The sequence below is a fragment of the Ovis aries genome, chromosome 2 (genome assembly GCF_016772045.2).
Source record: "Ovis aries strain OAR_USU_Benz2616 breed Rambouillet chromosome 2, ARS-UI_Ramb_v3.0, whole genome shotgun sequence".
Taxonomy (NCBI): Eukaryota; Metazoa; Chordata; class Mammalia; order Artiodactyla; family Bovidae; genus Ovis; species Ovis aries.
This window is the reverse complement of record NC_056055.1, coordinates 168,935,943-168,950,960: the sequence shown is the minus strand read 5'-3', so window position 1 is coordinate 168,950,960 and position 15,018 is coordinate 168,935,943. Positions and strand designations below refer to the sequence as shown.

Here is a 15,018-nt window from a genome sequence, read left to right as displayed (position 1 = left end):
TGTAGAAGCCTGGCTTGGAGAATTTTGAGTGTTACTTTACTAGCATATGACATGAGAGCAATTGTGTGGTAGTTTGAGCATTCTTTGGCATTGCCTTTCTTTGGGATTGGAATGAAAACTGACCTTATCCAGTCCTGTGGCCAATGCTGAGTTTTCCAAATTTGCCGACATATTGAGTGCAGCATTTTGACAGCATCATCTTTTAGGATTTGAAACAGCTCAACTGGAATTCCATCACCTCCACTAGCTTTGTCCGTAGTGATGCTTTCTAAGGCCCACTTGACTTCACATTCCAAGATGTCTGGCTCTAGATTAGTGATCACACCATCGTGATTATCTGGGTCATGAAGATCTTTTCTGTATAGTTCTTCTGTGTATTCTTGCCACCTCTTCTTAATATCTTCTGCTTCTGTTAGGTCCATACCATTTCTGCCCTTTATTGTGTCCATCTTTGCATGAAATATTCCCTTGGTATCTCAAATTTTCTGAAGAGATCTCTAGCCTTTCCCATTCGATTGTTTTCCACTATTTCTTTTCATTGATCACTGAGGATGGCATTCTTATCCCTCCTTGCTATTTTTTTGGAACTCTGCATTCAAATGGGAATATCTTTCCTTTTCTCCTTTTCCTTTCACTACTCTTCTTTTCTCAGCTGTTTTCAAGACCTCCTAATACAACCATTTTGCCTTATTGCACTTCTTTTTCTTGCAGATGGTCTTGATCCCTGCCTCCTGGTGCAATGTCTTGCAACTCTGTCCATAGTTCTTCAGGCACTCTGTCTATAAGATCTAATCCCTTGAATCTACTTCTCACTTCCACTGTATAATCATAAGAGATTTGATTTAGGTCATACCTGAATGATCTCATGATTTTCCCTACTTTCTTCAATTTAAGTCTGAATTTAGCTATAAGGAGTTCACAGTCTGAGACACAGTCAACTCCCAGTCTTGTTTTTGCTGACTGTATAGAGCTTCTCCATCTTTGGCTTCAAAGAATATAATCAGTCTGATTTCGGTATTGGCCATCTGGTGATGTCCATTAATAGAGTCATCTCTTGTGTTGTTGGAAGAGGGTGTTTGCTATGACCAGTGCATTTGGCAAAACTCAGTTAGCCTTTGCCCTGCTTCATTTTGTACTCCAAGATCAAACATGTCTGTTACTCCAGGTGTCCGTTGACTTCCTACTTTTGCATTCCAGTCCTCTATAATGAAAAGGATATATTTTTGGGTGTTAGTTCCACAATGTCTTCAATGCTTCTTCATAAACTGTTCAACTTCAACTTCTTCAGCATTACTGGTAGGAGGGTTGGGGCATAGACTCTGATTACTGTGATATTGAATTGTTTGCCTTGGAAATGAACAGAGATCGTTCTGTTGTTTTTGTGATTGCACCCAAGTACTGCATTTCAGACTCTTGTTAACTATGAGGGCCTCTCAACATCTTCTAAGGGATTCTTGCCAACAGCAGTATATATAATTGTCATCTGAGTTAAATTCACTCATTCCAGTCCATTTTAGTTCACTGATTCCTAAAATGTGATGTTCACTCTTGCCATCTCCCATTTGACCACTTCTAATTTACTCTGATTCATGGACCTAATATTCCAGGTTCCTATGCAATATTGTTCTTTACAGCATCAGACTTTACTTCCATCACCAGTCACATCCACACTGCATATTGTTTTTGCTTTGGCTCTGTCTCTTCATTCTTTCTGGAGTTATTTCTCCACTGATCTCCAATAGCATACTTGGCACCTACCAGTCTGGGGAGATCATCTTTCAGTGTCCTTCCTATCTTTCTGCCTTTTCATACTGTTCATGAGTTTCTCAAGGCAAGAATACCAGTGTGGTTTGCCATTCCCTTCTCCAGTGGACCACATTTTTGTCAGAACTCTCCACCATGACCCATCCATCTTAGGTGGCCCTACAAGGCATGGCTCATAGTTTCTTTCAGTTAGACAAGGCTGTGGTCCATGTGATCAGTTTGATTTTTTTTCTACGATTGTGGTTTTCATTCTGTCTGCCCTCTGACAGATAAATATACAAGGCCTGTGGAAGCTTCCTGAATGGAGAGATTGACTTGTGGGGTAAACTGGATCTTGTTCTGATGGGTGCGTTTATTGGGCCATGCTCAGTAAAACTTTAATCCAATTTTTTTGATGGGCGTGACTGTTGTTTGACCTGAAACCAAACTATGGCGGAGGTAATGAAGATAAAGGCTATCTCCTTCCAAAGGTCCCGTGCATGCTCTGCTGCACTCAGTGCCCCGGACCCTGTAGCAGGCCTCCGCCGACCCATGCCTCTGCCAGAGTCTCCTGGACACTCACAGATAAGTCTGGGTCAATCTCTTGTGGGGCCACTTCTCCTCTCTCTTGGGTTCTGGTGCATACAAGGTTTTGTTTGTGCCCTCCAAGAGTCTGTTTCCCCAGTCCTGTGTAAGTTCGTCTGCTCAGCAGCTCTATGGTGGGGTTAATGACAACCTCTTTCAAGAGGGCTTTTGCCACACCCAGGTCTGCTGCACCCAGTAACCCTGCCCCTGTGGCAGGCCACTGCTGACCTATTCCTCCACAGGAGACACTCAAACACTCAAAGGCAGTTCTGGCTCAGTCTTCATGGGGTTTCTGGGTCCCAGTGTACACAAGGTTTTGTTTGAGCCCTCTGAGTGTCTTTGGCACTCATGAGGTTTGATTCTAAATGCAATTTCACCCCTTCTTTCTGGGGCTTCTCCTTTGCCCTTGGATGTGGGGTATCTTTTTTTGGTGAGATCCAATGTTCTCTTGCTGATGGTTGTTCAGTGAGTTGGAATTTGGAGTTCTCACAGAAGAAGAGGAGCACACCTCCTTCTACTTCATGTAATATATATATATATATATATATATATATATATATATATATATATTAATGACCCAGATAACCACAATGGTGTGATCATTCACCTAGAGCCAGACATCTTGGAGTGTGAAGTCAAGTGGGCCTTAGGAAGCATAATTATGAAGAAAGCTAGTGGAGATGATGGCATTCCAGCTAAGCTAATTCAAATCTGAAAAGATGATGTTGTTAAAGCACTGCACTTAATATGCCAGCAAATTTGGAAAAATCAGCAGTGGCCACAGGACTGGAAAATATCAGTTTTTATTCCAATCCCAAAGAAAGGCAATGCCAAAGAATGTTCAAACAACTGCAAAATTATACTCACTTCACATACTAGTAAGGTAATGCTCAAAATCCTCCAAGTTAGACTTCAACATTATATGAACTAAGATCTTTTGAATTTTAAAAAACTGGATTTAGAAAAGTCAGAGGAATAAGAGATCAAATTGCCAACATCCACGGGATCATAGAAAAAAGCAAAGAAAATTCCAGAAGAACATCTACTTCTGCTTCACTAACTACATTAAAGACTCTGTGGATCATAACTAACTGAGGAAAATTCCTAAAGAGACAGGAATATCAGACTACCTCAGCTGCCTCCTAAGAAACCTGTATGTAGGTCAGGAAAAAACAGTTAGAACTGGAAATGGACAACAGACTGGTTCCCAATTGGAAAAGGAGTATGTCAAGGATATATGCAGTCACCCTACTTATTTAACCTACATGCAGAGTACATCATGAGAAATGGCTGGATGGATAAAGCAAAAGCAGACTCAAGACTGGAGGGAGAAATATTAACAACCTCTGATATGCAGATGAAACCACCCTCATGGCAGAAAGCTTTTAGGTACTAAAGAACTTCTTGATGAAGGTAAAAGAGGAAAGTGAAAAAGCTGGCTTTAAACTCAGCATTCAAAAAATTAAGATCATGGCATCTGGTCCCATGACTTCATGACAAACAGGTGGGAAACAATGGAAACAGTGAGAGAATTTGTTTTCTTCTGCTCCAAAATCACTGCAGATGGTGACTGCAGCCATGAAATTAAAAGATGCTTGCTCCTTGGAGGAAAAGCTATGACAAACCTAGCCAGCCTATTAAAAAGCAGAAACATTACTTTAGTGACAAAGGTCCATATAATAAAAGCTATGGCTTTTCTAGCAGTCATGTATGGGTATGAGAGATGGACCATAGGGAAGGCTGACTGCCAAAGAATTGATGCTTTCAAACTGTAATATTGGAGAAGACTCTTGAGAGTCCCTTGAACTGCGAGGAGATCAAACCAGTCAATCCTAAAGGAAATCAGTCCTGAATATTCATTAGAAGGACTGATGCTGAAACTCCAATACTTTGGCCAACTGATGTGAAGAAGTGACTCATTGGAAAAGACCCCTATGCAATATTGCTCTTTACTGCATTGGACCTTGCTTCTATCACCAGTCACATCCACAGCTGGGTACTGTTTTTGCTTTGGCTCCATCCCTTCTTTCTGTCTGGAGTTATTTCTCCACTGATCTCCAGTATCATATTGGACACCTACTGACCTGGGGAGTTCCTCATTCAGTATCCTATTATTTTGCCTTTTCATACTGTTCATGAGGTTCTCAAGGCAAGAATACTGAAGTGGTTTGCCATTCCCTTCTCCAGTGGACCACATTCTGTCAGACCTCTCCACCATGACCCACCTGTCTTGGGTTGCCCGGTGGGCATGGAAAAGTTAAACAGAACCCATCACTCAGAAGTTCACTGAGACAATACATAAGCATGTGTACTGACCAGACCAATACTGTTTACAAAAAATATTAAAGTCTTGCTAAGTATTTACACACAAAAAGCATTATTTATGTAAATCTTGAATAGCAAAATAATCTTTTTAGGAGTCCTCAAAGAGAGCCATTAATTACAAGAAAGCAGTAAAATAACAAAATAACACTTTGACAATTTGCAATATAGATACACATACAGAAATAAATAATGTGTTTTCACGTTTATTTTATTAGCTTTATTTCCTAGTAACAACTGGAGGTAAAAGCTTGACAATATGAGAATATGGAGAAATGGAAATGCATGCTTCAGGGCATGAGAAAATATTGTTGAATGTAGTGGCAACATTCACTATGTCAGTAGAAACAGTTTCGACTCAAGTAATGCATAATCAGCCTTGCTACTAAGAATGACAAATATTGGGGGAAAAAAAGTGGAAACCTGAAAACCTATAATAATAATCTTAGAAAATATCCTGCTCTCATAAACATCAATTCCAGAGAAGAAATCTTTAGTAAGATCACAAGAAACTGAATTAGCCGAGCTCAATCACATTCTGTATTTAATCATGGATAGCAAAATAGAAATTTTTTATAACTCATTTTCCTCTTATTATTGAAATGTCTTCTGTATGTATTCCACAAGTCCCACAGGAAACTTATTTATTGTTAGGGAAGATTAATGATGCATGGTAACATTTTTATTTCATATTTGTATGTCTTATTAGAGCACTGATATGTTTAGAGCAATTACTACCATGCATTAAACAAAGAGAACAGATAAATAAATCTGGTCCTGTGACCATCTGTCTAGCAATTTGTCATCTATACAAATTATTGCTTTTTATTTCCTATCAGAATATTATTTTTCAAATATAATATTCTTAAGAATTGTCAATTTTTAAATTACATTTAATGGATGTATGATATGATGATGATCATAATGAAACAATTAACATATTGGTTTATAATCCTATACTGTGCAAATAAGATAAATTAAAAAATTAAAAGCCAGAGCATCAGGCCAGATCCTAAATGAATGAACAAAGGAAAAATGATTCCAATTAGCTAGAATTATAAAGGGCTTCCCAGGTGGTGCTAGAATGGGTGGTGGTAAAGAATCTGCCTGCCAACTGAGGAGACATAAGAGATGCAAGTTTTATCCCTGGGTCAGGAAGATCCCCTGGAGGAGGGCATGGTGACCCATATCAGTATTCTTGCCTGGAGAATCCCATGGACGGAGGAGCCTGAGGGGCTACAGTTCATAATGTTGCAAACAGTCAGAGATAACTGAAGTGACCTAGCATAGACTCCAAGTATTACGTATTTTATCTCTTAGAATTTTACCTGATTTGGTAATTGATACAGATTTTGGAGAGACTGTCATAATATTGATCTTGAATACCACTGCCTTTTTTTAGATACACTTCATATCTTTCCTTCAGATTATTTTCTTAGACACATTGAAGTAGATGTTAGTCATATTTTTCTGAAGGTCCATATTTCTGCCCTTTTTCTATGTTCAGAGAATTCCTCATATTACCAGAAAGAATACTCTTAATACACAGCCTGAAAATTTCAACTATGCATTGGCCAAATCTTATAGCTGAGAATAAGCACACCTTCTGGGCATTGTCTTTCCCATACAGTCTCCTCAAACACTAGATCAGAAGCTAGTTTTGAGAAGAAATAGGAACAGCATGGATTCCATTCTGGCAATGGTTATGTTATTTGAGCCAGATACTCCTGGTTACAAAGATTACAATGATACTGGTCCATTGGTTTGCCCAAAATGGCAGAAAGAAATATTTAGTGCTGGTGATCAAACTGTTCCAGTGACAACAGTGATAAATCTTCAGGGGACCAGTGCTGTGGTATGATTTGAGTCATTGTTCTAGCCTGCATGATCTTCAAACACAATTCCCTGGTCCTCTTAGAAATGACTGAAGCTACCACACATACTTTTAATAAAGAGTTTTTCATTTGAAATTATCCAGAATTGTGTTAGTTGGCTTTCACATAAAAACTGTGAATGATATTATAGCTGAATATAGCTGATTAGCATGGTGCTAGTGGTAAAGAACTCGCCTGCCAATGCATGAAACGTAAGAAACACAGGTTTGATCCCTGGGTCAGGATGATCCCCTAGAGAAGGAAATGGACATTCTTGCCTGGAGAATCCCATGGACAGAGGAGCCTGTGGGTTAGAGACCACAGGGTCCTGAAGAGTCAGACATGATAGAAACACATGACTTAGCACACAAATAGTGATTAACAAGAATTTTAGTTTGTGTGACTTTGAGAAGCAAGTGAAAATATATAAGTATGAAAATATGTAAGTATGTATGTACATACGTTCTATATGTACAGGGAAAGTCTGTGTAAGGCCAAAGGGATGGAGTGTGGCAGATGTTCTTGACTGCAAACCAAACAGCTATTTCTTTATTCTCCACCCTAGCCAAAAGTGATTTTCTTATAGTCACAAACATTTCCAAATACAGAGGTTGCTGCTGCTGCTGCTGCTAAGTCACTTCAGTCGTGTCCAACTCTGTGAGACCCCATAGACGGCAGCCCACTAGGCTCCCCCGTCCCTGGGATTCCAGGCAAGAACACTGGAGTGGGTTGCCATTTCCTTCTCCAATACATGAAAGTGAAAAGTGAAAAGTGAAAGGGAAGTTGCTCAGTTGTGTCCGACTCTTAGTGACCCAATGGACTGCAGCCCACCAGGCTCCTCCATCCATGGGATTTGCAGGCAAGAGTACTGGAGTGGGGTGCCATTACCTTCTGCAAAATACAGAGGTTAAAAACATCTAATATTTGTTTCACTAGCCTCCTGTTGAGTTTTGCATGGTGAGAAATAATCATTTGAACCAATCCAAAAGAATAGATATGATGGGAAATATGTGTTCACCTTTTAGTAAAGCTTTCCCTCTTAAGTAAAAAGAAGCCTTTAAAAAGAAATATCTGTAGTCTTTGCCCAGTGACTTCTGCTTAAAATATGATTCCTGAATCTGTAACCACCATCTTAAAACTTTAATAGTCAAACCTAAGAAACAAGTCATGAATAAACTCTGAAACTACCCTTCATTCAGAATCATGAAACTGAGAAAAGACAAATACCCTAATACATAACAGAGTTTTACTTGTGTATCCTGTAACTTTTGGCTGAAAAGAATGTTAAATGATATTCACAGACAACAAAGAAATTCCCTAAGAAATGGAGACTAAATAAATGGGTATTTATGGACTAAATGATGGGGATTAATGGACTATACTATTAGAAAGAAGTCTTTCTAAAAGTTTATATTACAATTTTGGGCCCATATGTAAAACTCAAAGAAAGTTCCAAGTCATTTTTTGCCAAACACAAAATGTATGCCAGTTGAAGAAAAAAAAAATTCTCTTCTAGAAAACCCCTTCAAAGCCACAATTATACAGAGTATACTTAAGTGATTTTTCCTTTCATAATGTATTGTTTAATCATTTGAATGGGGTATCAACTCACTTTCAGAAAGCAAACTTTTGTTACTTAAAGTGAATGTAAATTTGAAGAAATATGCAATAAATTTATATGCTATTTCAAATATGCAGAATTAGAATTTTGAGTGTTTATTTACTATAGAGAGTTACTTTTAAAGATGTTAGATAAGCTGAAACTATAATCAAAAAAAGGTAAAGTGACTTCCAGATTTGCAATTATAAGAAGATCCAATTATCCTGGAGTTTGAAGGGATAGAAAAAGCAGTATTGATAGAATAATGAAGCTCATCTAGAACCCACTTGGCATTTCTGTTCAGGTTGGACTATGAAGGAGTCCTTGTTTGTTGGCTGGAACCACAGAGAAAATGCAGCTGCCGCTGGCCACCTAGTAAAAAGGAAGAGGCTTCTCTGTTCCCCTTGCCCTCTAATCTTTCTTCTGTTCTCTCATCTGTCTCTCCATTGGCCAACTCTAATCAGAAAGTAATTGAGAAGTTAATTTCTTTGTCTATTTCTATAGCAGATGGTTGGTTTCATAGAACCGATTTGCTCACTGTTTGGTCCTTAGAATTACAGTGGGACTACTATAGTGATCAGGAAGTATTTCTTAAAAGAATAAATACAATTCCTCTGTAGAATTTAATAATTTAAGATGGCCCAAAATAATGATGACATAATCAGAGAATTTGCATAAACTGATAGATACCAAAACCACAGTCTACAAGTGTATAATATGCTATGTATTCAAGTATACCCAAAACACTTTTAAAAACTGAGAAAATAATTGGTCACAAAATAAATATTTACATTTTGAAATATAGAGCTCTATAAGTCATGGTTTCTGATTTAATTATTAATTAATAATTAGAGTGTTAAATTAAATTTCATTTTTTAAATGATAGATTATGAAAAACAAATCTATGATTAGAAATGATTCAGAAAATAATTAAATGAGAATAATAGTTTATGGCACGTGGTCCAAATTATATCTAAATGCAAATACAGGGTCTAAATAGTTTAACAGTGAAAAATAAAGAGAGGAAATTTGTCAAACTTGACCAACTCATGAAAATAGAAATAGATCAAACCTAGAAAAGGTAATAAAAATAAATTTAAAAAAAACATGAAAATCAATAAAAAGGAAAAACATGAATTGCTAGGTTAATCTAAAAAGCATTGAAAATACAGATATAGCACTTTTATTAAGAAACAACAAAATAAATTATTATTTATTAGGAAAAGTAAAATGTCAATTTGAGTCTGATATTAATATTAACCTAAATACATTAATAAATGTGAGGAAAGTATAAAGAATTAATTAACTACTTCCAAACAAGTCACAAGTCTTTAGAGACAGGGCTTAAGTAGTGGATGCTGGTAGCCAGGTATGAAGAGAAGTTTTAAGACTCTCTTGAGTTTGAAAGTACAGAAAGAAAAAAATATTTAAGACTTAGAAATATAAGAAGACTCAGACACACAAAACAAGACCAGTAATAAGTTTATAAAACTGTAAAAAGTATACCATTATAGAACATTATTATATATCATTTTAATATGTATTAATGTTAAAATTAATATAAAAAGACATATAGAAAAAGTAATAAATATATAGAAACTTTGGCCTTTGGTAATAATATTTCTTTTGACTCTATAAAACAGATCATTATTTCAAGAAATATACATATATGTTTATAAATATATATGTATAGCAGGAGCAGCAGCTATGCGGTACAGGAGTGGCGGCCAAGAGGAGCTACCCCACATCTAAGGTCAGAAGGGGAGGCCATGAGGAGATAACCCACATCCAAGAAAAGGAGCAGCAGCTGTGCTTTGCTGGAGCAGCCCATGAAGAGATAACCCACGTCCAAGGTAAGAGAAACCCAAATAAGATGGTAGGCATTGAGAGAGGGAATCAGAGGGCAGACAGACTAAAACCACAGTCACAGAAAACAAGCCAATCTGATCACACAGACCACAGCCATGTCTCACTCAGTGAAACTAAGCCATGCTCTGTGGGGCCACACAAGATGCATGGATCATGGTGGAGAGGTCTGACAGAATGTGGTCCACTGGAGAAGGGAATGGCAAGCCACTTCAGTATTCTTGCCTTGAGAACCCAATGAACAGTATGAAAAGGCAAAAAGATAGGACACTGAAAGATGAACTCCACAGGTCCATAGGTGCCCAATATGCCACTGGAGATCAGCAGAGAAATAACTCCAGAAAGAATGAAGAGATGGAGCCAAAGTAAAAACAACACCCAGTCGTGGATGGGACTGGTGATAGAAGCAAGGTCTGATGCTGTAAAGAGCAATACGGCATAGGAAACTGGAATGTTAGGTCCATGAAGAAAGGCAAATTGGAAGTGGTCAAACAGGAGTGAACATCGACATTTTAGGACTGGAATGGGTGAATTTAAATCAAATGACCATTCTATCTACTACTGTGGGCAGGAATCCCTTAGAAGAAATGGAGTAGCCATCACAGTCAACAAAAGAGTTCTGAAATGCAGTATTTGGATACAATCTCAAAATGACAGAATGATCTCTGTTCATTTCCAAGGTAAACCATTCAATATCAAGGCAATCCAAGTCTATTCCCCAACCAGTAGTGCTGAAGAAGCTGAAGGTGAACGGTTCTATGAAGAATTACAAGACCTTTTAAAACTAACAACCAGAAAAGATGTCATTTCATTATAGGGGACTGGAATGCAAAAGAGGGAAGTCAAGAAACACCTGGAATAAGGAGGGAATTTGGCCTTGGAGTACAGAATGAAGCAGGATAAAAGCTAACAGAGTTTTGCCAAAAGAAGTCACTGGTCATAGCAAACACCCTCTTGCAACACAAAAGAAGATTCTACACATGGACATCAGCAGATAGTCAACACCAAAATCAGACTGATTATATTCTTTGCAGCCAAAGATGGAGAAGCTCTATACAGTCAGCAAAAACAAGACCAGAGCTGACTGTGGCTCAGATCATGAACTCTTTATTGCCAAATTCAGATTTAACTTGAAGAAAGTCAGGAAAACCACAAGACCACTCAGGTATAACCTAAACCAAATCCCTTATGATTATACAGTAGAAGTGAAAAAATAGATTTAAGGTACTAGATCTGATAGACAGAGTGCCTGATGAACTATGGACGGAGGTTCATGACATTGTACAGGAGACAGAGATCAAGACCATCCCTAAGAAAAAGAAATGCAAAAAAGCAAAATGGCTGTCTGAGGAGTCCTTACAAATAGCTGTGAAAAGAAAAGAAGCCAAAAGCAAAGGAGAAAAGGAAAGATATATCCATTTGAATTCAGAGTTCCAAAGAATAGCAAGGAGAGATAAGAAAGCCTTCCTCAGTGATCAATGCAAAGAAATAGAGGAAAACAATAGAATGGGAAAGAGTAGAGATCTCTTCAAGACATTCTGAGGTACCAGGGGAATATTTCATGCAAAGATGGGCTCAAAAAGGACAGAAATGGTATGGACCTAACAGAAGCAGAAGATATTAAGACGAGGTGACAAAAATACATAGGAAAACTTAACAAAAAAGATCTTTAGGACCCAAATAATCACGATGGTGTGATCACTCACCTAGAGCCAGACATCCTGGAATGCGAAGTCAAGTGGGCCTTAGGAAGCATCACTATGAACAAAGCTAGTGGAAGTAATGGAATTCCAGTTGAGCTATTTCAAATCCTAACAGATAATGCTTTGAAAGTGCTACAATCAATATGTCAGTAAATTGGGAACACTCTGCAGTGGCCACTGGACTGGAAAATGTTAGTTTTCATTCCAATCCCAAAGAAAGATAATGCCAAAGAATGCTCAAACTACTGCATAATTGTACTCATCTTACACTCTAGTAAAGTAATGCTCAAAATTCTCCAAGCCAGGCTTCAGCAATACATGAACCGTGAACTTCCATGTGTTCAAGCTGATTTTAGAAAAAGCAGAAGAATAAGAGATCAAATTTCCAACATCCGCGCGAACGTCAAAGAAGCAAGAGAATTCCAGAAAAACGTCTATTTCTGCTTTATTGACTATGCCAAAGCCTTTGACTCTGTGGATCACAATAAACTGTGGAAAATTCTGAAGGAAATGGGAATACCAGACCACCTGCCCTGCCTCTTGAGAAACCTATATGCAGGTCAGGAATCAACAGTTACAACTGAACATGGAACAACAGACTGGTTCCAAATAGGAAAAGGAGTACGTCAAGGCTGTACATTGTCAATCTGCTTACTTAACTTATATGCAGAGTAGTATATCATGAGAAACTCTGTGCTGGAAGAAGCAGGAGATGGGATCAAGATTGCAGGGAGAAATATCAATCACCTCAGATATACAAATGACACCTCTGTTAAGGCAGAAAATGAAAAAGAACTAAAAGCCTCTTGATGAAAGTGAAAGAGGAGAGTGGAAAAGTTGGCTTAAAGCTCAACATTCAGAAAAATAAGATCATGTCATCCGGTCCCATCACCTCATGGTAAATAGATGGCGAAACAGTGAAAACAGTGCCTGACTTTATTTTTGCAGAGCTCCAAAATCATTTCAGATGGTGACTTTAGCCATGAAATTAAAAGACGCTTTCTCCTTGGATGCCAGAGTCCAGCTCCAGCACCCAGGGTATCAGCCTGAAGGGATGGCTGGTGTCAGTGAGTAACGATGCAGCCTCTCATTTAGTTTTCTTGGACTGTATGTTTATTTCAAGATTTAGTTTCTCTCTTATACTTCTACAACAGCATTAGGTCTTTTTCGCAGCTCCCGACACTTGGAAAAAGTTATGACCAACCTAGATAGCATATTAAGAACCAGAGACATTACTTTGTCAACAAAGGTCCATCTAGTTAAGGCTATGGTTTTTCCAGTAGTCATGTATGGATGTGAGAGTTGGACTATAAGGAAAGCTGAGTACTGAATCATTTATGCTTATGAACTGTGGTGTTAGAGAAGACTTTTGAGAGTCCCTTGGACTGAAAGGAGATCCATCCAGTCCATCTTAAAGGAAATCAGTCCTGAATATTCTATGGAAAGACTGAAGTAGATTCTGAAACTCCAATGCTTTGGCCACCTGATGCAAACAGCTGACTCATTGGAAAAGACCCTGATGCTGAAAAAGATTGAGGGCAGGATGAGAAGGGGACAATAGAGGATGAGCTGGTTGGATGGCATCACTGACACAATGGACATGAGTTTGGGTAAACTCCGGGAGTTGGTGATGGGCAAGGAGGCCAGGCATGCTGCGGTCATGGGGTTGCAAAGAGTTGGGCATGGCTGAGCAACTGAACTGAATTGAACTGATATATGTAACAAACACAAAGTGTAACATCTTAATCATCACAGGCTATTGCAATGGCACCCCACTCCAGTACTCTTGCCATTAAAATCCCATGGATGGAGGAGCCTGGTGGGCTGCAGTCCATGGGTTCGCTGAGTCAGACACAACTGAGTGACTTCACTTTCACTTTTCACTTTCATGCATTGAAGAAGGAAATGGCAACCCACCCCAGTGTTCTTCCCTGGAGAATCCCAGGGACGGGGGAGACTAATGGGCTGCTGTCTACGGGGTTGCACAGAGTCTGACATGACTGAAGCGACTTAGAAGCAGAAGCAGCATTGCCTGCATAGATTTGCATAAGATGCTTTATACTTAACGAGCTAGTTTTATATTTTTTAAAAAGCTAGAACACTGGGTCCTCTGTTTGATACTTCCCTCAAAAACATAGAACACAATATTGTTTGGTAACAAAAACAAAACATTGCATAATCAATATTTGTTTTAATTTCAAGAGAAATATATTAGCTTGTCTTTCAAAGCATGATTAAAATGAAAATTCATTTATTTTTATTTCATCGTTTTTTTGAAAGAATATAGATATTACTTTATATTTTTACAACATTCATGTGTATATTATAATCAGCAGTTATTTAAGTGACCTTAATGTGTCCCCTGTGGGAAAAAAAAATGGGAACAGTAAATTGTAACATTTTAGATTGCTAAATACAGAAAAAATGTATTTTCCACTCATTTAGTCTCTGTTCAAAAAAAATTAAGGCTATTAATGCAGTTTAAGTTCACTGAAATACAACACTTTTGGCAGAGTATCAAAAATTAAAATAGAATTATATTTAGATATATAGATGTCCACATGTATATATTTTGCTTTTGTACTAGATGTATATCTGCCAATTTTTATCTCTAACAAGATAAGTAGAAAAATACAGACTTCAATTTGAAGCAAGCTCATTGTTCCAGAAACGGTAAAGAATATACCAAATACCAGCCAAACTGAGTGATGTCTCTGATCATTCAAATTTGTCCAGGTTGCAATGATAGCTTAGTAAAGCATTCCAGGAAAATAAGCTTATCTTTTTGGAAATGACGATTTTGATTAAATTTACACATAACAATGAGATGGCAGTGAGACATGATGAAAAGTAGAAAGCACATCTATTCAAGATAAGATGGAAATGAAAAAAGTGCAGAAGAACTTAGGAATGAGATGCAGGGAAGTGTGTTGATAAGCATAGGAGACTGCATTGGAATGCAACTTCATTTTATGCAAAATTAAAAATTAATTAGACTTTTAATTTTAAAATCTGAAAATCATTTAAATTTTAAAATCTAAAATTAAAAACTAAAATCTAAAAAAAATAAAATCTAAAATATTAAAAATTAAATCCACGCACCTATGGACACCTCATCTTTGACAAAGGAGGCAAGAATATACAATGGATTAAAGACAATCTCTTTAACACGTGGTGCTGGGAAAACTGGTCAACCACTTGTAAAAGAATGAAACTAGATCACTTTCTAACACCACACACAAAAATAAACTCAAAATGGATTAAAGATCTAAATGTAAGACCAGAAACTATAAAACTCCTAGAGGAGGACATAGGCAAAACATTC

The 15,018-nt window shown here is 37.7% G+C and overlaps 1 protein-coding gene across 1 annotated transcript in view; it reads right to left on the bottom strand.

Moving 5' to 3' along the window:
- LRP1B (LDL receptor related protein 1B) overlaps positions 1–15,018 on the bottom strand; it is a 2,196,232-nt gene that overhangs the window by 1,317,710 nt on the left and 863,504 nt on the right. The window lies entirely within an intron of this gene.